We start from the raw sequence: 22,778 nt of genomic DNA, 5'->3' as shown, positions 1-22,778 counted from the left end.
TGCAATTTTGGGAGAAGGTCTCCAATGGGAATGAGTTAAGTTTGTTTGTTTGTTTGTTTTCCCATGGGGAGACTAGTTCTGAAAAATATTATTAAAAATAACCATTTTTCCTTCTTTTGTGTTTTGGATCCAATCTCCCCCCAACTCTTTTTCTCTACCCTTAAAGAAAGGACTGACATCAAAATAATTAATTCTGAAATCATTGGATTTTTTTCTGCTGCTAAGGGGTTTTTGAAAAAAGCTTAAAACTAGATCTTACCCCCTAAGCCTTATTCCCAAATGCTCCCCTGTGTGCTGAAGTAGTGATATGCACATCCTTAATGAAAATGCCTTCTTAAAATGAGGGCCAGACACTATTGTTTAGCTAAAATTAGAACCAGCTTATTTCTCAGAACTGGTTAGAATACTTCTGTGATCAGAGATAAACTGTGCTTGGTTTTCTTTTCCCTTTCCTACCAGTTCTGGGCATTGCTTTTGGCTACCAGGAAACATATTGGGCATTTGGGAACAGGAAGGCATTAAGACCAGGAGAGGCTAGTCCAGGCCAACATTTTGGAGGTTATGCTAGGTGTGCATAGTGTATCTATTTGGGTAGCTTTCCCCCTCCCCCTGTGTTGTTCAGAAGGTCATCAGACTCACATCTAAGAATTAGCCAAATAGGTGTGGCCAAGAATGGGAGATGGCGTAGGCTGGCCTGGAAAGTGTTCAGGGAAGCTGGTTGTAGGGACGGAATCCTAGTGAAACTGGACCTTGGCTGAAGCAGAACCATCCTGTCAGGGAAAGTGGGAAATGCCTGAGTGGGATGGTTGGTCAGGCATCACCCCCCCCCCGCCCCACCCCCACCGCCCTGCTTGAGGCCACACATGGTTGTGCTTCCTATTTACACTTCCATTACATTGTATGCAGATGACTTTTAATTATACTTTACGGTTCAGGAGGTGAGCACAATTAAACAGCAGTGGAGGAACTCTATGCAGTAGGGTTCCCATAGCCTCGTGTTTTGGTTGGATGAGCTCCAGAAAAGCTTGATTTGATCCCAGCATTGTAATGCATCACAGACTTGCCCCAGATCGAATTGCTGAAATGCAAATGCATTGGTTTTCACTGCAGACTTACTTTGGGTTAAGCTGTTCATGTCCCACTGGTGGGATCTAGGCACATCTCTATTTATCATTGATTTCAATGCAAAGTGTCTTTACAGTATGTTCTAGAGAATCCCCTTTTAAAAAAGAAATACTCAGATCCCTCCCTGGCAGGCCAAGGGCAGTGCGTTCTCAAGGAGGTAAAACCTGAAGTACTCAGTGTTACTGAAAAGTTTCCTCCTAGTGTCCAAGTAATCGGTCAGGACACTAGACTGCTCTCTCTGCCTAGACATTTCCCTACTCTGAGTAGCTGATGCCTCAGCCCTCATGCTCAGGGTATCCATTCAGCTGTCCACTTGCAACACAAAATAGCACTCAGAGTGTGAAGGCAAAAATTTTCTCAGCGATTCCACAGGTTTCCCAAATCTCTATTAGAGGTGCATTTTCCCAGAGCTTCAAGCTGACTCTGATGGTCCACTTTCTGAGTCTTTCATTTGAATAAAGTCATATTTTTAAAAACCACTTTGGTTCCCTTCCCTAAACATTCATGGAGTACCCTTGTGAGATTGTGTTCGGCCTTCTTGAGCTACAGAAGGACATAGTGAGTTTGCCCTTGAGCCTTGGGTTTTTTTATTTTATTTTATTTTATTATGTTATGTTAATCACCATACATTATGCCCTTAGTTTTTGATGTAGTGTTCCCTGGTTCATCGTTTGCATATAACACCCAGTGCTCCGTGCAGAACATGCCCTCTTTAATACCCAACACCGGGCTAACCCATCCCCCCACCCACCTCCCCTCTAGAACCCTCAGTTTGTTTCTCAGAGTCCATTGTCTCTCATGGTTCGTCTCCCCCTCCAATTTCACCCCCTTCATTCTTCCCTTCCTACTATCTTCTTCTTTTTTTAACATATAATGTATTATTTGTTTCAGAGGTACAGGTCTGTGATTCAAGCCTTGGGTTTTTATCATCTCTACCACCAGTATGACAGATGTTAGCTCATGAAACATAACAGGGAAAATTGCTATTTTTTGGTGCAGATGTGCTATCGACATTCAAAAATTTTTGCTTGCTGGAGAGGTCAGGGAATGCTTCCCACAGAAGTAGGAATTCCTATGAATTTTATGATTGGCCGTCCATAGTCTACCTTTGGTGACAGATGCCTATCCATGATTCTTTCTCTTAAGTATTTAAGGATTCTAGTGTAAGAATTGCTAGTTTTAGAAAAGCTTACTCTTTACTTCTTAAATATACCTTTTTAAGTAGAAAAACTTGAAAAGACCAACTTTATCAGTGTATTGCCACGTTTTTAGAAATACAGAGAGGGAAAGATGGGTCTGACTTTTAAATTTCAGTGATTTGCCAACTTTGTTTCTGTAATTTGAAGCACCCCCTGCAGCATCTAGCAGTTGGCAGAGCACATTAGAATAACAGGCTTAGCTGAAGGTGACCAAAACAGAGAATAGCATACAAATGCCAAGAAGATCTCTCACGCGCTGTCTCTCTCTTTTTTTATTCAAATTTCACATCTGTGCTCTATTTTTAAACATTTATTCTTTAAGTGATAACGCATGTTTTACCAAGCCTCTTATTGGATTAGACATGTTTGAAATCCCCTCGATTTTAACCTGTTCGTTACTGCCTCCAAGAACATTCAGATCCACCACCAAAGCAGAGTGTATATGGGGCAAGTTTCCAAGATGTCGGCCACCAGGAAGCCGTTGTACTTTGGTAAGGGAGGGATCCAGCTGTTGCACAGGGTAGATTTGGGGGAATCTTAGACTGACATTGCTTCAAGAGGACTTAAGTGTGGGTGTAATGTGTGCATCATTCTTGCTCTTCGTGACAGTTTTTGTACTCACTTTTTAGAGTGGGAGAAACTAACAATTTTTGAACTCTTGCTGTACACCTGGCACTGGGCTGGGGATTTTAAATATATTGTCTCGTTTAATCTTCACAACTCTGAAAGCCGGGTATTATTAATTCCATTTCAGAGATAAGGAAACTAAGGTCCAGGAACTAGGCAAAGACACCACAACTGGTGAAGGGAGTCTCACTCCAAAGCTCTTCCATACTCTTCTCAGCACAGGTCCCCAGGTTGAAGCGATACCCTATTAGGTCATAGCCCCCAAGCAACGGGGCTAACAAGTAATAGAAAAAGAAGGCTTTATCCTGTGACCCTTAGCACCACTCCCAGCTCCTCCTACAGGCCCCCTGCCGGCTCCTACCATGACCCGAGGTCACATGTGCTGGCTGGGGAGGGCGACTTATCTCTTCCTGCATCACCAGGCATCACTGGCTGCCATAGGGAAGGGGTTGCCACGGGCTTGATCAAGTGTGCCACATTTTCTGCTTCCCTATATGAAATCTCGGCACTTGCCCCTTGTACCCTTAGCGTTTCCTTCTCAAGATAGCTGCTTGGAAGCCTTCTTCCCCCTCCATTTTCCACTTTCTTCTTCATCATCTCACATATAAAACAGGTTTCTCCCGGCCTCTTTTCTCTCCCTCCCTCCTTTCCTTCCTCTCATCGTATAATTAAAAGTCCTTCCAGGCCTGTCTTCACCTTATCATTTCAAATGAATTGAAAAAAGATCCGACTTCCTGCCCTTGTGTCTTCCTGATGCTGAATTTCAAAATGAAAGAAAAGTTCTTTTTCTCCTCCCTTTTGTTCACACTGCCCCTTGCATAACTGTGTCTAAATCACACTGGTTTTGTTACTGATCAGCAGTGGTGTGCAAACTGCCCTTCCCTGGCTTCAGAATTACCTCTTTTTAGGCTTTTTCAAATAATACTGTAGCAGGAAAGGGGATATTCTCTCTCCCCTCTCATGAGTGCAGAAAGACGGTTATCAAACATGGCATTTAACATTTCTAGTGGTTTATCTTTACTCTTACTTAACTGCGTATTCTTTTTGGGAAGATGCCATATTTTTTTTTTTTTATTCTCTGCAACGTGCTACTAAAGGCAGAGTTAAAACTTCTAGAATCTCCGAGATGTGCTGCTTTTTTTAACCCATTGTAATGCATGATATTAAAAAGTAGATTTAATTTTGCAACAATCCTTATCATGTAAATGATACTTTTCCATAGTTGAAAGCATACAAATAAATGTTTTATCATAAAAATAATATATGCTCATTATAGAAACTTAGAAAATGTAAATAAGAATCTAAAATCACCCATAATCCCTCCATTCAGAAATAACTGTCATTAAGATTTATAGTTTCCTACATTCCATTGTCTACATACATATTTGAACAAAGACATGACATACTACATAATAAAGTTTTTTTAGCCTTATAAACATTTAATGTTGTACATTTTCCCATGTCCTTAAAAGCCTTCAAAAACATATATCTTGGTTGTATGATTTCCATCATTGCCATAATTAATTTTATCATTCTCCTATTATTGAAATTTCAATTTGTTTCTAGTTTTTCACTTGTATAATCATACTTGATGAACATCTCAGTATATAATCTTTTTTTTCTGTTATTTTCCTTAAGATTAGTTGCCCAAAAGTTGAAATATTGGAGTTGTAGTTGTTTTAAGGATTTTAGAGAATTAAGAAATGGCTCTCTCCTACAAAGTACTTGACATTTCTGAGGTTTTACAAAAATGTCAGTTGTTTGTGTTAACATTGTCAAGTCTATACTCTGATAACATGCCGGTCATAGATTTGGAGCAGAATATTACTCTAAGTAATGCAAGTGACCAGTAAAAGAGAGGGAGAGGCAGAGGGAGATTTTTAAAACTTCTTAGGGGAATAGGCATGGGAGGAAGTGGGCAGTTCATTCAGCAAATCGTATTGAGCACATACTATGAGCCAGACACTGTTCTGGACACTGGGGACACCAGAGTGTACAAAACACAAAACTCCCTGCCCCAAGAGAGCTTGTATTCTAGCAGAGGGGACAAACGAAACAAAATAAAGACACCACATATACGCCATGTTAAAAGACAAATGCTTTGGGGAAAAATAAAGATGGTGTTCTATGAGGTGTTTGGGGGGGTGACCTTGACTAGAATATTCCCAGGATGTCTCCTTGAGAAAGGGGAATGTGAACCAGGACTTGCAGGGAGGTGGGGGGTGATCCATGTGGAGTATGGTTCAGGGAGGGAGTCCTCAGAGGGAACAAACTACAGCCAGGAGAGTAGGAATCTGTTCTCCCCAGGTCCGAGTCTGAAGTGCAGTTGCTGAGTTGACAAGGTGGGGGAGCCAGAACCCCACAACACCAATGTTTAGATGAGATTATTTTTTAAAAATATGAACACAACCACCAAAACCCCACTCTCTTACCTCTGCCCTGATATGGCCATTGGGAAATGCCCATTGGACACAGCCAGCAAATCTTTATTCAGATGATCTTCAATGCAGTCTGGGAGTGGAACTGTGCAAAGAGGTTTTAAGTTCAGATTGGACTGAGAGGCTGTCATTTCAGAGAACAATGAAAATCGACTAAACAAGAATGACAGCTCAAGAAGGTTGTAATCCAGGGTGGTTCTTATGCCCCAGAAATCTCCAATTAACTGATCCTCTCAAGGCTGGTTTATTTCCTCTAGCACACCTAGACTTACAAAGACAACTCAGAAGCCAACCAGAAACCCTACTGCTATGGACTACCTTGGGTGTGCCAAAGCCCCTTTGGGTGCTAGCATAGGAAGCAGGTGTGTGGATCACAAGGCCATGCAGTTTCTGTTGTCAGTCTTCTTGGGCCCCAGTGTTCTCTGAGGTATCTGACAGCAAGCAGCCATCTAGAAAGTACGATGTTAACTATTTAAACACATCAAGGCACAAAGACACCTCAGCAAGAAAGACTTGGCAAGTAATAGCAGGTATAAGATCTGAGAATCAGCGTTCTCACCCAGCCCTGACCCCAACACACTGAGAAACTTGGGGCAGCTCATTTTGCTTCTCTCTCACAGGCTGTTTCCTCATCTGTAAAATGAAGGGAATGAACCAACAAACCTCTAGGCACTTTACATTTTTGGTAGTCAGAGACAATTCCAATACATTCACACATACGGTATGCTGAATACTTGATCTACACCAAGGACTTTGAGGCAAATGGCAGTTATTTGCTTTCTTGGAGCCCATGGTTCAGTAGGAGAGATGCATTGTTCAGTAGGATATGAAAACAGCTTTCATTTCTTGAACAAATGATATTCTAGGCACAGTGTTGCACTTTTGTTGTTTCATTACAATCCTCACAAAAACTTGAAGAGGTAGTACCATCATTATCTCCACTTTGCAGATACAGAAATCAAGTCACAGAGCTGGTGGGTGGTCAAGCTAAGATGCCCTCAGTGAATCTGTAGGGGTAGCACTCTCAGCCTCTTTGTTTTCCTATGGCAATACATTTGCCATCTTTCCCACCAGGGACTATTTGAGGATTCTAGGTTTCAAAGACAACAGGGAAGGAGGAAGACTCTGAAGTTTGCTCATTCGGCTGGTGTAATGCTGATTCATCTCCCATTTATTACTTGAATGATGGTGAGCAGGTCAACTTAACTTCCTGTAAAAATGGGTATTTTTTGTTTCCTACCTAACTCACAGAGAAGCATTACCATGAAGCATCTTCCCTGGGGCCAGGTCTTAAAAAACCCTGAGGGTTGCACAAATGTGCAGGATATTGATCTCAATTCTGAGGAGCAAAGACAAGCATCTTATTCTTCCCCACAGGGTAGCACTGAGGAATGATGGGCCCAAATTGTCTCTGGTGACAATCCATTGACACAAACGCACTCCGCATGACTTGTTCCCCTGAGGGAAGAAAAAAGAACTTGAGTAGCAATAAATAGCCATAATAAATAGCCTTCTGCATTTTTAGGAGGCAGACCCTGATTCATCCTTGAAGAAAACATAAGTAGTGCAGAAGGTGCAAACGTTGCCTTGAAAGAAGCCAGTTCGGTGTGGGTTCTGACATCTTCCTTCCAAGGACAGGTGTTTCCAGACCTCCCAGCCCTAGACTTTCTTGTCCATGCTGCTGGGGGTCTGCTGGAGCCAAGGTCTTCTGAGGCTTCTTGACATGACATTGGGCTTCCAGGGAGAGCCTCTGTGTTCTTGAGCTTTCTAGTGATGCAATCTTTGGTGAGGCAGTGAAACAAAAAGCTGATATTTTGGAGGGGGAGCTACCATCTCCAGGGGATTATTTTTTATGAACAAAAGACACTTAAGTGTTGCTGATTTATCTTAATAGCAGATACTATGAGCAAATGTCCCAGTTGCCTCTTTGTGCTTTTGGCAAGTATGGATGAGGAATGGAATGGAGCAGACCCAATCCGAGCTGGCTAGCTCAAAGTTCAGGAGGCTTAATCTTTTTCACTCCAAATATGTGACTTAGAACTGTTTCCAAAGTTTTCCAAGTTGCAGGTGGACACCCAGCTTTGGAAAGAGGCAAAGCAGGTTCCATCACCAGGTTTTCTGTTTCCAGATGATTATCTTGGGCTCGAGGGGAGAAATGCCTGTATTTCCCCCAGGTAGGTAGTTCTGTAAGCTCAGGTACCATGTTCCGGTTCTGAGGGTACTGTTTCTGTATAAAGAAACCTTCTTTTGTCACATGAAGAGCCCTCCTGCTTGTCGTACACATGATTGGGATTCTCAGAGGACCCCACAGTACTGCTCAACATATCCTCCTAAGTCAGGGCTGGAATGAGAGCACGCTGAACCCAGTGCCTTAGAAGTTGGAATATAAATTATGTCAAGGCCGTGTTCAGTGTCGTAACATTTGCTAATCCTTATTAGATATGGATAAATTCTCATGGCTTAATTTGGCATGTTGAGCCAGTTCTTCAGATTGTCTTTGGGGACTGGAAAGGAAATGCACAACTTTACTATAATTTTTCTTTTGTTTCTTTAGAATGGGACATAATTTTTTATTGTTAGCTGGTGGAAACTTTGGTGAATTGTGGCCAACTGTGGCTCACCCCCACAGGAAGAAAACATCAGACTTTAGCTGAGAACATATTCTTTGAAACAAACCAGAATATTTGATTTTTGAAATATCTTCCCACTTAAAAAACATGCCGTCCAACAGATATTAATGTTCTGACCAAGACCAAGAGAATTGAGGAAGTAGAAAGCTACAATTTCTCTCTTAGGAAAATTTTAGAGTGATGTGTGATGCTTTAGTTTAATGCTAACTCCACTGAGCATGGAAAGAGTCTGTGAGGATGCAGGTACAGCCACAGAATTTACAGAGCATCCTCTAGCTCTTGGTCTTCTTTCCTCCAAAGTGGAAGGAGCTAGGTGTTGGCTGGAAGTCAGGCATTCCACATTCCTTTATCAGGTCACCCACATATACATGACCTTGGGCACATCCTGTCACTTAATTTCCATTTCTGGAATTTGGTCCAAAAAGTATACTTGCCAATAGGCTCTCCCTGTTTGCTGCCAAACAGTTTTATATTGAAAACCATTGTTGAGTATTTTACATTGCTTGGGTTGGAAGCCATTGTCTTGTTCTTTATTCTTTTTTCAGCATCTCACATAGTTTGATGGTCAGTCATGGATGCTCCGTAATCACCTTTAGGGGACTTGAATCTTGTCAAGTTTGACTAGTCCGATCAGGCTTGGGGGTTATTGAATCAGTTGGTATTAAAGCTGCAAAATTATTTAAGTGAGATTCTTGTTCGGTTCATAATTACAGGTTTGTTTTAACAGATCTGTTTTGCAGATTTTTATGAGCAGGAATTCTCTTGGGCAAATCCACCATGAATTTTCAGTGGGGTGAGGGCAGGCGATTTTTCATCTCTGGGGTGATTTTTCAAAAGAGGGGTCCCATAAAAAAGTCCAATTCTGTCTTCTTAACCACACCCAATTTTCAGCTTCTGCTGAGAGCAAGACCCAAAATTATCCCCACATCTCCTTATGACATTCCGTTGAAAAACATTAGTCCCTATGCACTGTGCATAAAAGCCAAATTACTTTTGGAATGTTCCGTGGAACTCTGGGAATCCAGATAGAGATCAAGGAAACAGCACAGCATCTTTTCCCCCTCTGCTCAATCTGTTGATTGATTTGTAGGCAATTATTCTCCTTACCTTCAACCATCTGGGATAAAGTCTTGAGTCTAACCTCTACTGTTTGTTTGTTGATTGCTTATTTGTTTGTTTTTCAAATATTATGTTTTGTTCTCAAACTCAGAGAATGCAAAGAAAACTTCTGGAAAAGCAGAGGCCTCGTTCTCTAGTTAAAGTAATATTCTCCTGACACTTTGCCAGGAGGTTAGGATGTTTCTCAGATCTTGTACACTGCTGAAATGCAAATCAAAGAAAGAGCTTCTGGAAAAAAACAAATAAAAACCACATACTTGTTCAGGGACAGAGTTGATATATGCTTATGCTAGCTTTCATACTCAACAATACCAAGATCTTTATGGGCATGTAGGCTTCCCAGGACCTCAGGGGGGCATCCCTTAGGAAGTAAGAAAACATGAAAAGGAGGAAGAAGGCATCCTTTCCTGATTATTCTTCCTCAGTGGCATATTGAGAAGAGATAGTAAGAAATATTGGATTTTTCCAAGTATACAACGATTCCCAGCTTGGAGCTCCCAAAAGGCTTAATGCTGTGACTCTTAGACTCATAGATAAAGAAGGAAGATCACAAATTAGAGTGGAAAATAAAAGGAAAAAGTTATAAAGATGATACAAATTATTGTAACTTCCAATTCTCTGTAATGGTTCCGGCTATCGCACGGCAAAATTCTCAAAAACAATTTGTGTGTGTGTTAATGTTTAAAATGGTTATAGCAGTTCCTAAACCTGGCTCCGTTTTGACATGTGGTGGGCTTCTTGCCCACCTTCACCAAATACCAACTCTAGGACCAGCCTTCCAAACTACACCTTCAGGATCTCAGGGAAGGAGCACTAAAAGCTGATGGATCTGATTGACAGATCAGCATTTAGGAAGTATTGATCTAATGAAGGAGATCAGCAACCCCCCAAGGTGGGAATCCTTTGGTCCCCAAATGCTTACTCTTTTTATATAGATAGTCTTGCAAATTCAAGCGCTGTAAACATAAAATTAATGGCAAGATTTGGGATGGTTTTTGGCTGTAATTGTGACCGGAAGAAGTGTACTTGGGGGCTGGAATGGGACCATGTAGCAGGAGTGAGCATGGGAGTGGAGATAAGCCAGTCAGCACAAGGCACACAATGGTAATGGGTAAGAGAGAGTTGCTCAACAGAGTTTATTGAGCACAAAGAGAATCTGAGCCTTGTTTCAGATATTGCAGGGCTATTAAAAGGTGTCAGAAGCCACATCCTGAGCTCAGAGAACCTCCTTTGATATCCAGCAGTCTCCTGATGCCCTTTGCACAGAATCAGAGAGGTTGAATAACTTGCTGGTAGTTAAACAGCTGTTAAGTGACTTAACTTTGACTGTCTGACTAAGGCCTTCTGACCCCACTTCTAGTTTTCTTTACTCTCCAGGACGCTTTCAGTAATGGAAATTGTCTTAATGGGGTACATTTGAGCCCTAGCTATGATGGAAGCTAGGTTTTGAAGGAAGGGGTCATTCTTGGCAAAGGAAGTACCAGGGTAGAGATGAATCTGTGTGTACATGGTATTGGAGACCATCTTTGGGGAGAGTGTCTGTGGATACAGCTGGGAGGAGGGGGATTGTTCAGGAAGAAAGGGAAAGGTTGGCCTTGCCCAGTGAATGAACTGTTTCTGATACACAAGGCAATAGGGAGCTATTGTGTATTCTTAAGGGAGAGTATATACGAAAACTGTCACATGAAATAAGTTTGGAACCAGTATCTTTGATTAATGATAGAATGGCTTCTGAGATTAGGTGGTTGGGTCATTTCTACCTATGAGCGCTTACCTTGGGTTTGGGTGAAGCTTGGGTGCCTCCCAGGGCATATTCTTGTTTTCTGCATACTTAAGAATAGTTGGCCAGTAATGACTTAGGTCTTTTATTAATGCCCCCCAAAACCATACAAAGAATAACATAACAGCTTCTTTCAATTACACAGTCTATGAGACATGGAAATTTAAAGTCTTTCCTCTGTAGCACAAATTTCAAATCATGTCCTGTAAAGCTTCGGGACCTGAGAGATCCTTGGGCCATTAACCTTAAAATCCCAGAACTAAAGACTTTATTTTGCTGCCAATTTCCATCTCTATCTGTTTCTAAATAATCATTATAGGTACGTTATTTTGTTAATGGGTTATTTCCCAAAATGGGAAAGAGAGAGAGTGCGCACTATTTGATTTGGGGTGCTGTTTTATTTTGTTTTGTTTTGTTTTGTTGAGTGGGACCTGGCCTGAAATGTCCCCAGGCTCATGCTGTTTCTGAGTCATAATTATGCTTTTTAACCCACTCCTTTATGTCTGGGTCCTTAATGTCCAAGCTCCTATATAATTACCAAGTTTCAGAGTGTGGGAATGAGACAAATATTTTTTGCATGCCTTTACCCTATACATTACTGCAATGCCGTATTATTACAAGAAATTTCCTGAACTTGGAGCTGTACTATTAACTCTCCCAACTTGAAAGGACCCAGCAAAGAGATACGCCCAATCTTTGGCCCATGATGCAAAACTCAGATGGACAGTGACTTGAGCCAGCTGAGGGCTCTGGGGCTCTTCAGGGAGGACTTAAGTTTGGCCGTGGTGCACTGGTTCAGAGCCTGCCGGGGACTTGGGAACCTTTCCTCTTCCACCCAGCTGCGTTGCATAGCCACAGCCAGGCTTCTCGTTGCCGTTGTGAAATACTTGCATTCTTCAGGATTTGAAAGGGGCCAGGTTTGTCAAATGCCTCTCCTGGAGGAAGTTGCTATGTTAGTTTGCTAGAATCTGAAAGGATCAGGCTGAAAGGAGGAGAGATGAGGCCAACAAGGCAGGCAGAGCTCCATTTAACCCTGGACTGCTGAAGTTCACAGAAACAGAAGACTGCAAGAGACCAGGTGCCACAGCGCCAGTCTCAGGAGTCTCTTCCCCTGAACTAAAATGATTTCAACCCCATTTCCTTCTAATCTGAGGAATAATTTTTATCTCAGCATTTTTATATATGGAGCAGAGAAATATTTTTTATTGTTTCATTTCTTATTTCCTATAATTTACTGAATATTCAAATAATTTAAGAAAGGAATAAAGGAACAAGTAAACTCCCTGAAATCCAAGCACTTGGCAATAACCATCAATATTTTGTGCTCATCTTTCTGGGCCTTTCTCACAGTTGCATGTATGCATGTATGTGCTGTATACACATACATGTGTAAACCTGCAAATATGTTTAAGTATAGATATTTATATATTATTTATTATCATCTGCTTCTCCTTCCAGTCAACTCCATGTTGTGATACTTTCTCCTTCCGAGGAATATAAATATATATTACTCTTAAATGGTTTCTGAGGATTCCATTATATGATAGGGGATATTCAATAGTTTGTTTAACAAAATCCTGACAGATGAACATTTTGTTTACTTCTCATTATTTGCTACTCTGATCAACATCCCAGTGAATATCCTTTGATCTTTTGATCGCTGTGTACCTGTCTAACTTTCTTTTCAGGAGGATACTGTTTTATCCCAGGGCATGCATATTTTGAATTTTAATACATAGTACAGAAATGCCCTTGAGAAAACTTATTCTAATTTACAATCCTGCCAACAGTGGATAAAAAGCACCTAAAGAAAAGGGAAACTAACTTCTCTTTTTCTTAGGATTTTCTGAATTTTACCTACCTCCAGAATTTTACTTCTAAATACCTAAAAGGCAAATATGTTTATAAGGTGCTATAACTTTGATAGCCACCCACACCCAGATTCCAGAACAAGTTATTCAATCAATGGTTATGAAACCTGGAATAAAATCAGCAATCACTAAGATTCTTTATTTGTTTACTAAGACTAAGTAATTTTAAACTCGCTTTGTTTTTTGATAAGGTTAATATAAAGGCAGGTTGAGGAATGCCATAGACACAGAGTACCAGGATTTCAGATAGGCATTTGTATCAGTTTGTATTCTTTTTTTTTTTTTTTTTTACCAGAGGAAAAGGACTAAATGGTGTCCAGGTGAATGGATTTATAGTTGTTTGAACAACTCCACCCTAGGCAGGTTGGTTAGGGAATCCTGTCACCTCTCCAGAGAGGTTGCCGGAAGTGTTGGGCTCTGTCCTTCTGGCATGTACACAGACCTAATAATATGGTCTTTGGAAACACACTTTTTGAAAATGTGATGGCTCAAAGCTGGAGAGGTTACTTACAACAATAGAAGACATAATTAGAATTGAGAAAATCAACAGGATGGAACGATAAACACAGATTTGGTGAGGATAAGTCGAAGCAAATACTCAGTAAGGAAAAGAATGAAGTTGATACTTAGAATTAAAATTCTGGCATGCACATGCCATGTGTCTTTGTGTGTGTGTGTGTGTGTGTGTGTGTGTGTGTAAATGGCAAGGAAACTGGCCACCAGGATATGAGTTTAATCAATTGCAAATTTGAATATGAGTCATCATTGCACAGCAGATGTTAAGAGATCAGTGCAACATGGGAGTATATTAATTATTTTAAAATAGTGTTTAGCGCAGGTTAAGGACACATGTGAAGACTTGGATTATTCAGACTCTGTTCAGGGATTTATTCTCTAAGAGGAGCCCTGACACACTGTAATGACCCCTTGTGTGATGGGGTACAGAGAGGAGACAAAGAGAAGTAGAGAATGGCCAGGAGAGAGGACAAAGAATGATTAGGCTAGGTCAGCTAGAGATAGCAGGCATAACTGTATCGAAATGTCTAGAGACCTGGGCCCCCTCCCAAAAAGTAGAATTGGGACAAGTGGACTGAATCTGCAGCCAAAAAGCTCAAAATATGTCAGGCACGGGAGAGGGAGGACATCCCCTTTAAGCCATTTAATATATTCTCTAATAAGGTATTGTGTTTCCCACCCCTAGGTAATGCATCCACCAGGACTGCTACACAGGGAATTCTTGTTTGGGGAACAAAATTGTGTTGGATTCCTCCCACCAACACATGCATGATGAGTGGCATTTACATGCCCTGTACTCTCCCGTGGATGGCCCAGACTTTGAAGAAGCCCACGAGCTTATCGCAGAGAAGTGAAGCACCATATTAACTGCTCACACTAGGACTCCTGCTAATGTTCCACCTATAACCACCGCCTGCCTGCTGGGGCTGGGGCACAGAGGGAAGGGGCCCAGCTTTGTTTGCACCCCAGCACACCAACTGCCTAATACTTCCCCCTTTCTCTCCTGCTCAAGTGAACATTCCAGATGCTGAAGCATTCCAATAATCAGAGGTTCCCCGGCATCCTCAAATCCAGCCTGTCTGTGCACATTTCCCTTTCTTCACATAGCCTGCTCGTACTTGCTTTCTTCCCACTTTTACTTAGGTTCTTGTCTTTCTGAAAGGAGCTCTCACTATTTTTTATATATATGTAATTATTCTCACAACCAATAAGAAAACAGTCCCCTGACCCTTCTCCCAAAGTGGGCAAAAGGACATAATTGGAGACTCAAAGATGGTGAAATAGAAACAGCCAATAAATGTATGAAAAGATGCTCAGCCTCAAATTATAATTAAGGAAATATGAAATTTGAAATATGAAATTTTCATGTGTCAGATTTTTGAAGATTAGAGTTTAAAGAGACTCAGTGTTGGCACAGTCTGGGGAAAGAGGCGCAGACTGGAAGTTGACCAACGTTTCTGAAAGGAAATTTGGTGATAACTTTTTTTTTTAACATTTATTTATTTGTCAGAGAGAGAAAGCACAAGCAGGGGAGCGACAGAGGGAGAGGGAGAAGCAGGCTCCCCGCTGAGCAAGGAGACAATGCGGGACGCACAATAAGTCTCAAAGTTTAAAATGTGTATGCCCAATTCCAGGGATCTCTTCTGAATCTCTTTTCCTAGCACATTATAGAAACAGCTTTTTTTTCTATTGTTATGTTAATCACCATACGTTACATCATTAGTTTTGGATGTAGTGTTCCATGATTCATTGTTTGTGCATAACACCCAGGGCTCCACGCAGAACGTGCCCTCTTTAATACCCATCACCAGGCTAACCCATCCCCCCAACCCCCTCCCCTCTAGAACCCTCAGTTTGTTTTTCAGGATCCATCGTATCTCATGGTTCATCTCACCCTCCCATTCCCCCCCTTCAATCTTCCCATGCTGCTATCTTCTTCTCCTTTTTTTTTTTTAACATATATTGCATTATTTGTTTCAGAGGTACAGATCTGTGATTCAACAGTCTTGCACAATTCACAGCACTCGCCATAGCACATACCCTCCCCAATGTCTGTCACCCAGCCACCCCATCCCTCCCACCCCCCACCACTCCAGCAACCCTCAGTTTGTTTCCTGAGGTTAACAATTCCTCATATAAGCGAGGTCATAGGATACATGTCTTTCTCTGATTGACTTATTTCACTCAGCATAACACCCTCCAGTTCCATCCACGTCGTTGCAAATGGCAAGACCTCATTCCTTTTGATGGCTGCATAATATTCCATTGTGTATATATACCACTTCTTCTTTATCCATTCATCTGTCGATGGACCTCTTGGCTCTTTCCACAGTTTGGCTACTGTGGACATTCCGCTATAAACATTGGGGTGCACGTACCCCTTCGGATCCCTACATTTGTATCTTTGTGGTAAATACCCAGTAATGCAATTGCTGGATCGTACGGTAGCTCTATTTTCAACTTGCTGAGGAACCTCCATACCGTTTTCCAGAGTGGTTGCACCAGCTTGCATTCTCACCAACAGTGTAGGAGGGTTCCCCTTTCTCCGCATCCCCGCCAGCATCTGTCGTTTCCTGACTTGTTAATTTTAGCCATTCTGACTGGTGTGAGGTGGTATCTCATGGAGGTTTTGATTTGGATTTCCCTGATGCCGAGCGATTTGAGCACTTTTTCATGTGTCTGTTGGCCATTTGGATGTCTTCTTTGGAAAAATGTCTGTTCATGTTGTCTGCCCATTTCTTGATTGGATCACTTGTTCTTTGGGTGTTGAGTTTGATAAGTTCTTTATACATTTTGGATACTAGCCCTTTATCTGATGTGTCATTTGCAAATATCTTCTCCCATTCTGTTGGTTGTCTTTTGGTTTTGTGGACTGTTTCTTTTGCTGTGCAAAAGCTTTTTATCTTGATGAAGTCCAATAGTTCATTTTTGCACTTGCTTCCCCTGCCTTTGGCAATGTTTCTAGGAAGAAGTTGCTGCGGCTGAGGTGGAAGAGGTTGCTGCCTGTGTTCTCCTTTAGGATTTTGATGGACTCCTGTCTCACGTTTAGGTCTTTCAACCATTTGGAGTCTATTTTTGTGCATGGTGTAAGGAAATGGTCCAGTTTCATTCTTCTGCAGGTGGCTGTCCAAATTTCCCAACACCATTTGTTGAAGAGACTGTCTTTTTTCCATTGGACATTCTTTCCTGCTTTGTCGAAGATGAGTTGACCATAGAGTTGAGGGTCCATTTCTGGGCTCTCGATTCTGTTCCATTGATCTATGTGTCTGTTTTTGTGACAGTACCATACTGTCTTGATGATGACAGCTTTGTAATAGAGCTGGAAGTCCGGAATTGTGATGCCACCAGCTTTGCTTTGCTTTTTCAACATTCCTCTGGCTATTCTGGGTCTCTTCTGGTTCCATACAAATTTTAGGATTATTTGTTCCATTTCTTTGAAAAAAGTGGATGGTATTTTGATGGGGATTGCATTGAATGTGTAGATTGCTCTAGGTAGCACTGACATCTTCACAATGTTTGTTCTTCCAATCCATGAGCATGGAACGTTTTTCCATTTCTTTGTGTCTTCCTCAATTTCTTTCATGAGTATCTTATAGTTTTCTGAGTACAGATCCTTTGCCTCTTTGGTTAGATTTATTCCTAGGTTTCTTATGGTTTTGGGTGCAATTGTGAATGGGATTGACTCCTTGATTTGTCTCTCCTCTTTCTTGTTGTTGGTGTATAGGAATGCCACTGATTTCTGTGCATTGATTTTATATCCTGCCACTTGACTGAATTCCTGTATGAGTCCTAGCAGTTTTGGGGTGGAGTCTTTTCGGTTTTCCACATACAGTATCATATCATCTGCAAAGAGTGAGAGTTTGACTTCCTCTTTGCCGATTTGGATGCCTTTGATTTCTTTTTGTTGTCTGATTGCTGTGGCTAGGACTTCTAATACTATGTTGAATAGCAGTGGTGAGAGTGGACATCCCTGCCGCGTTCCTGACCTTAGGGGAAAAGCTGATTGAGAATGATATTTGCTGTAGGTTTTTCATAGATGGCTTTTATGATATTGAGGTATATACCCTCTATCCCTATACTCTGAAGAGTTTTGATCAAGAAAGGATGTTGTACTTTGTCAAATGCTTTTTCTGCATCTATTGAGAGGATCATATGATTCTTGTTCTTTCTTTTGTTAATATATTGTATCACGTTGATTGATTTGCAGGTGTTGAACCAACCTTGCAGCCCAGGGATAAATCCCACCTGGTCATGGTGAATAATCCTTTTAATGTACGGTTGGATCCTATTGGCTAGTATTTTGGTGAGAATTTTTGCATCCATGTTCATCAAGGATATTGGTCTGTAATTCTCCATTTTGGTGGGGTCTTTGTCTGGTTTTGGGATCAAGGTAATGGTGGCCTCATAAAATGAGTTTGGAAGTTTTCCTTCCATTTCTATTTTTTGGAACAGTTTCAGGAGAATAGGTATTAATTCTTCTTGAAATGTCTGATAGAATTCCCCTGGGAAGCCATCTGGCCCTGGGCTTTTGTTTGTTGGGAGATTTTTGATGACTGCTTCAATTTCCTTAGTGGTTATAGGTCTGTTCAGGTTTTCTATTTCTTCCTGGTTCAATTTTGGTAGTTGATACATCTCTAGGAATGCATCCCTTTCTTCCAGGTTATCTAATTTGCTGGCATAGAGTTGCTCATAATATGTCCTTAGAATTGTTTGTATAACTTTGGTGTTGGTTGTGATCTCTCCTCTTTCATTCATGATTTTGTTGATTTGGGTCATTTCCCTTTTCTTTTTGATAAGTCTGGCCCGGGGTTTATCAATCTTGTTAATTCTTTCAAAGAACCAGCTCCTAGTTTCGTTGATCTGCTCTACTGTTCTTTTGGTTTCTATTTCATTGATTTCTGCTCTGATCTTAATTATTTCGCTTCTCCTGCTGGGTTTAGGCTTTATTTGCTGTTCTCACTCCAGCTCCTTTAGGTGTAGGGTTAGCTTGTGTATTTGAGACCTTTCTTGTTTCTTGAGAAAGGCTTGTATTGCTATATACTTTCCTCTCAGGACTGCCTTTGCTGTACCCCAAAGATTTTGAACAGTTGTATTTTCATTTTCATTTGTTTCCATGATTTTTTTTAATTCTTCTTTAATTTCCTGGTTGACCCATTCATTCTTTAGTAGGATGCTCTTTGGCCTCCATGTATTTGAGATCTTTCCGACTTTCCTCTTGTGATTGAGTTCTAGTTTCAAAGCACTGTGTTCTAAAAACATGCAGGGAATAATCCCAATCTTTTGGTACCGGTTGAGACCTGATTTGTGACCTAGGATGTGATCTATTCTGGAGAATGTTCCATGGGCACTAGAGAAGAATGTGTATTCCGTTGCTTTGGGATGGAATGTTCTGAATATGTCTGTGAAGTCCATTTGGTCCAGTGTGTCGTTTAAAATCTTTATTTCCTTGTTGATCTTTCGCTTAGATGATCTGTCCATTTCAGTGAGGGGGGTGTTAAAGTCCCCCACTATTAATGTATTGTTGTCAAGGTGTTTCTTTGCTTTTGTTATTAATTGCCTTATATAATTGGCTGCTCCCATGTTCGGGGCATAGATATTTACAATTGTTAGATCTTCTTGTTGGATAGACCCTTTAAGTAGGATATAGTGTCCTTCCTCATCTCTTATTACAGTCGTTGATTTAAAATCTAATTTGTCTGATATAAGGATTGCCACCCCAGCTTTCTTTTGGTGTCCATTAGCATGGTAAATGGTTTTCCACCCCCTCACTTTCAATCTGGGGGTGTCTTTGGGTCTAAAAGGAGTCTCTTGCAGACAGCATATCGATGGGTCTTGTTTTTTAATCCAATCTGCTAGCCTGTGTCTTTTGATTGGGGCATTTAGCCCGTTTACATTCAGGGTAACTATTGAAAGATATGAATTTAGTGCCATTGTATTGCCTGTAAGGTGACTGTGACTGTATATTGACTGTATTCCTTTCTGGTCTATGCTGCTTTTAGGCTCTCTCTTTGCTTAGAGGACCCCTTTCAATATTTCTTGGAGGGCTGGTTTCGTGTTTGCAAATTCCTTTAGGTTTGTTTGTCCTGGAAGCTTTTTGTCTCTCCTTCAATTTTCAATGACAGCCTAGCTGGATATAGTATTCTTGGCTGCATATTTTTCTCCTTTAGTGCTCTGAAGATATCATGCCAGTCCTTTCTGGCCTGCCAGGTCTCTGTGGATAGGTCTGTTGCCAATCTAATGTTTCTACCATTACAGGTTACGTATCTCTTCTCCCGAGCTGCTTTCAAGATTTTCTCTTTGTCTCTGAGACTCGTAAGTTTTACTATTAGATGTTGGGGTGTTGACCTCTTTTTATTGATTTTGAGAGGGGTTCTCTGTGCCTCCTGGATTTTGATGCCTGTTTCCTTCCCCACATTAGGGAAGTTCTCTGCTATAATTTGCTCCAATATACCTTCTGCCCCTCTCTCTCTTTCTTCTTCTTCTGGGATCCCAATTATTCTAATGTTGTTTCATCTTATCGTATCGCTTACCTCTCGAATTCTGCCCTCGTGATCTGGTAGTTGTTTATCTCTCTTTTTCTCTGCTTCTTTATTTTTCCATCATTTGGTCTTCTATATCACTGATTCTCTCTTCTGCCTCATTTATCCTAGCAGTTAATGCCCCCATTTTTGATTGCACTTCATTAATAGCCTTTTTGATTTCGATTTGGTTAGATTTTAGTTCTTTTATTTCTCCAGGAATGGTGTCTCTAATAACTTCCATGCTTTTTTCAAGCCCAGCTAGTATCTTTAAAGTCATGATTCTGAACTCTAGGTCCGACATCGTACTAATGTCCGTATTGAGTAGGTCCCTGGCAGATGGTACTACCTCTTGTTCTTTTTGTTGAGGTGATTTTTTTCATCTTGTCATTTTGTCCAGAGGAGAATCGATGAATGAGAGAACAAAATGCTAACAGGTTAACAACATCCCCAGCAAATATACTCTAAACAAATCAGAAAAGACCTGAAACCAGGGGAAAAGAAAGGGAAAGAAAGAAAAAAGAAGGAGAAAAAAAGAAAGAAAAAGAAAAAGATAAAAACAAAAAAAAAAAAAAACAGAACAAAACAAAACAAAAACAGAATATGATCAAATATGATCAGGCTAGTGCACAGATCAGTGCCACACACTAGATTTTGGGTGTATTTTGGTCTGTTAGAAGAAAGTGCCTCCTAAGATTTTAAAGAAAGAAAGACTTATATATGTACAAAATAAGGGCTGATACAATGAAGGGATGGAAGATGACTGTAAAGATGAAAATTATAAAAGATTTTATAAAAGGAACTGATAAGAAGTTGTTTGAAAAAAGAAAGAAGATTAAATAAAAAGAATAAAAGGGGGGGAGAATGTGATTAGGTAGGAGCCTAGAACAAAGCCATACACCAGTGATTTAGGGTATATTTTGATCTGTTAGAATAAACTGTATCTCAAAATTTTAAAGAGAGAACAACATATATATATATATATATGCCAAAAATAAGGGTATGTACTATGAAGGGATAGAATATGACTCTAAAAATGAAAAATAAAACTTTTTTTTCAAAAAGGGATTGATAAGATGTTGGTTGAAAAAGGGAAAAAGAAAATTTCAAAAAAAAAACAGTTAAAAAAATTAACTTTGAAAAACTAATGAATCATGGTAAAAAAGCCATGAATTCTATGTGCAGTATTCCCCTAGCGCTGGAGTTCTCCCGTTCTCCTTGATCGGTAAACTTGGTCTTGGCTTGATGGCTGTTTGTGCTGATCTTCTGGGGGAGGGGCCTGTTGCCGTGGTTCCCAAATGTCTTTGCCGGAGGTGGAGTTGCCCCACCCTTGTCGGTCCGGGCTAAGCAAGCTGCTCAGGTTTGCTCTCGGGAGCTTTTGTTCCCTGCAAGCTTTCCGTACAGCTTTGGAGGATGACGGTGAAAATGGTGGCCTCCCAATCTCTGCCCAGAGGAGCCGAGAACTCAGGGCCCCGCTCCTCAGTGCGCCCCCAGAGAAAAACAGTCACTCCCGTGTCCCTGGTCTCCAGCCGCACTCTGTGGCCTCCCGGCCTGTGACCGAGCATTTCTATCTCTGGCACCCGACCCCATGTGGAGTCTCCAAACCCAGCAGATCCCTGCGGTGCGCTCCCGCGCCGCTCCTCCCGGGGGAGGAAGGGGAGTCTCTCCGGATCTGCCGCTTGTTGGGTCCCTGCTGGAGGAGCAGTGGCCCGACTGGGCCGCGGATCACAGTGTATGGCCACCCCGAGCTGAGAGCCCGCGCCTCGGCTCCGTCTCTGCAGCCGGCTTCCCCGCTCCGACACCTGGGAGCTCTGCCGCACTCAGGCACCCCCGGTCTTTCTGTGACCCCAAGGGTCCTGAGACCACACTGTCCCGCGAGGGTTCCACCCCCCGCTTAGCCACTGGAGCGACATCCCTCAGCGGAGCCGGCTTCGAAAAGTTCCGATTTTGTGCTCCGCGGCTCTAGCACTTGCCAGAAGCGGCCGACGGAGGCCCCCTCCCCCGCCGTCTATCCTCCCGAATATCGCCTCGGATTCACTTCTCCGCACGTCCTACCTTCCAGAAAGTGGTCGCTTCTCTGTTCAGAGAGTTGTTGCTACTCTGCTCTTCGATCTCCTGTTGAGTTCGTAGGTGTTCAGAATGGTTTGATCCCTATTCAGCTGAATTCCTGAGACCAGATGAAATCCAGGTCTCCTACTCCTCCGCCATCTTGCTCCGCCCCCCCCCCCCCCCAGAAACAGCTTTTATAAGCTGTTTCAGCATCCATCCATCCTTGTTGAGAACAAGCACATGAAGACAGGCAAAACTGTCCCTTTGGAAAAGTTTTTTTTTTTTTTTAAAGATTTATTTATTTATTTAAGAGAGAGAAAGATAGAGAAGGGTGGGAGGGGCAGAGGGAGGGGTAGAGAGAAACTCAAGCAGATTCCTTGCTCAGCACGGATCCTGACCAGGGCTCGATCTCAGGACCCTGAGATCACAACCTGAACTGAAACCAGGAGTCGGACGCTCAACCAATTACACCACCCAGGCACCCCTAGAAAAGTGTTCTTTAAAGCATTGCTGAAATAATGAAAAACTGGAAATTATGCGAATGTCCCTCATTCATTCTACTATTGATTCATTCACTTATTCATTCATTTACTCATTCAACAAACATTTACTATGTGCCCATTGTGTGCCAGGCAGTGTTTTAGGTGCTTGGGATACAGCTTTGAACAAAATAAATTAAGAGTTCTGCCCACTATTTTAGTACATCAATAAGATTGATAAATAAGAGTACATACACGGAATGGAATAATAAGTAACCATTAGAAATGAGGTCACTCTACATGATCTTGATATGGAAGGATAGCCAAGAGATATTGGGCATTTTATTATTAAAGGGTATGTGGAAGTGTCTGTGCTTGCATTATGCATAACAATTGTCTGATAAAACTGGCAAAAAACCTTAACAGT

General features: G+C 41.5%; 1 protein-coding gene across 9 annotated transcripts in view; it reads left to right on the top strand.

Annotated features, from left to right (window-relative positions):
- The window catches only part of ERC2 (ELKS/RAB6-interacting/CAST family member 2), a 977,487-nt gene that overhangs the window by 759,082 nt on the left and 195,627 nt on the right, over window positions 1–22,778 (top strand). The window lies entirely within an intron of this gene.

This window comes from Zalophus californianus, chromosome 1 (assembly GCF_009762305.2).
Source record: "Zalophus californianus isolate mZalCal1 chromosome 1, mZalCal1.pri.v2, whole genome shotgun sequence".
In the NCBI taxonomy this organism is placed as follows: domain Eukaryota; kingdom Metazoa; phylum Chordata; class Mammalia; order Carnivora; family Otariidae; genus Zalophus; species Zalophus californianus.
The sequence above is the reverse complement of the archived record's forward strand: the minus strand, read 5'-3'. Positions and strand labels throughout refer to the sequence as shown.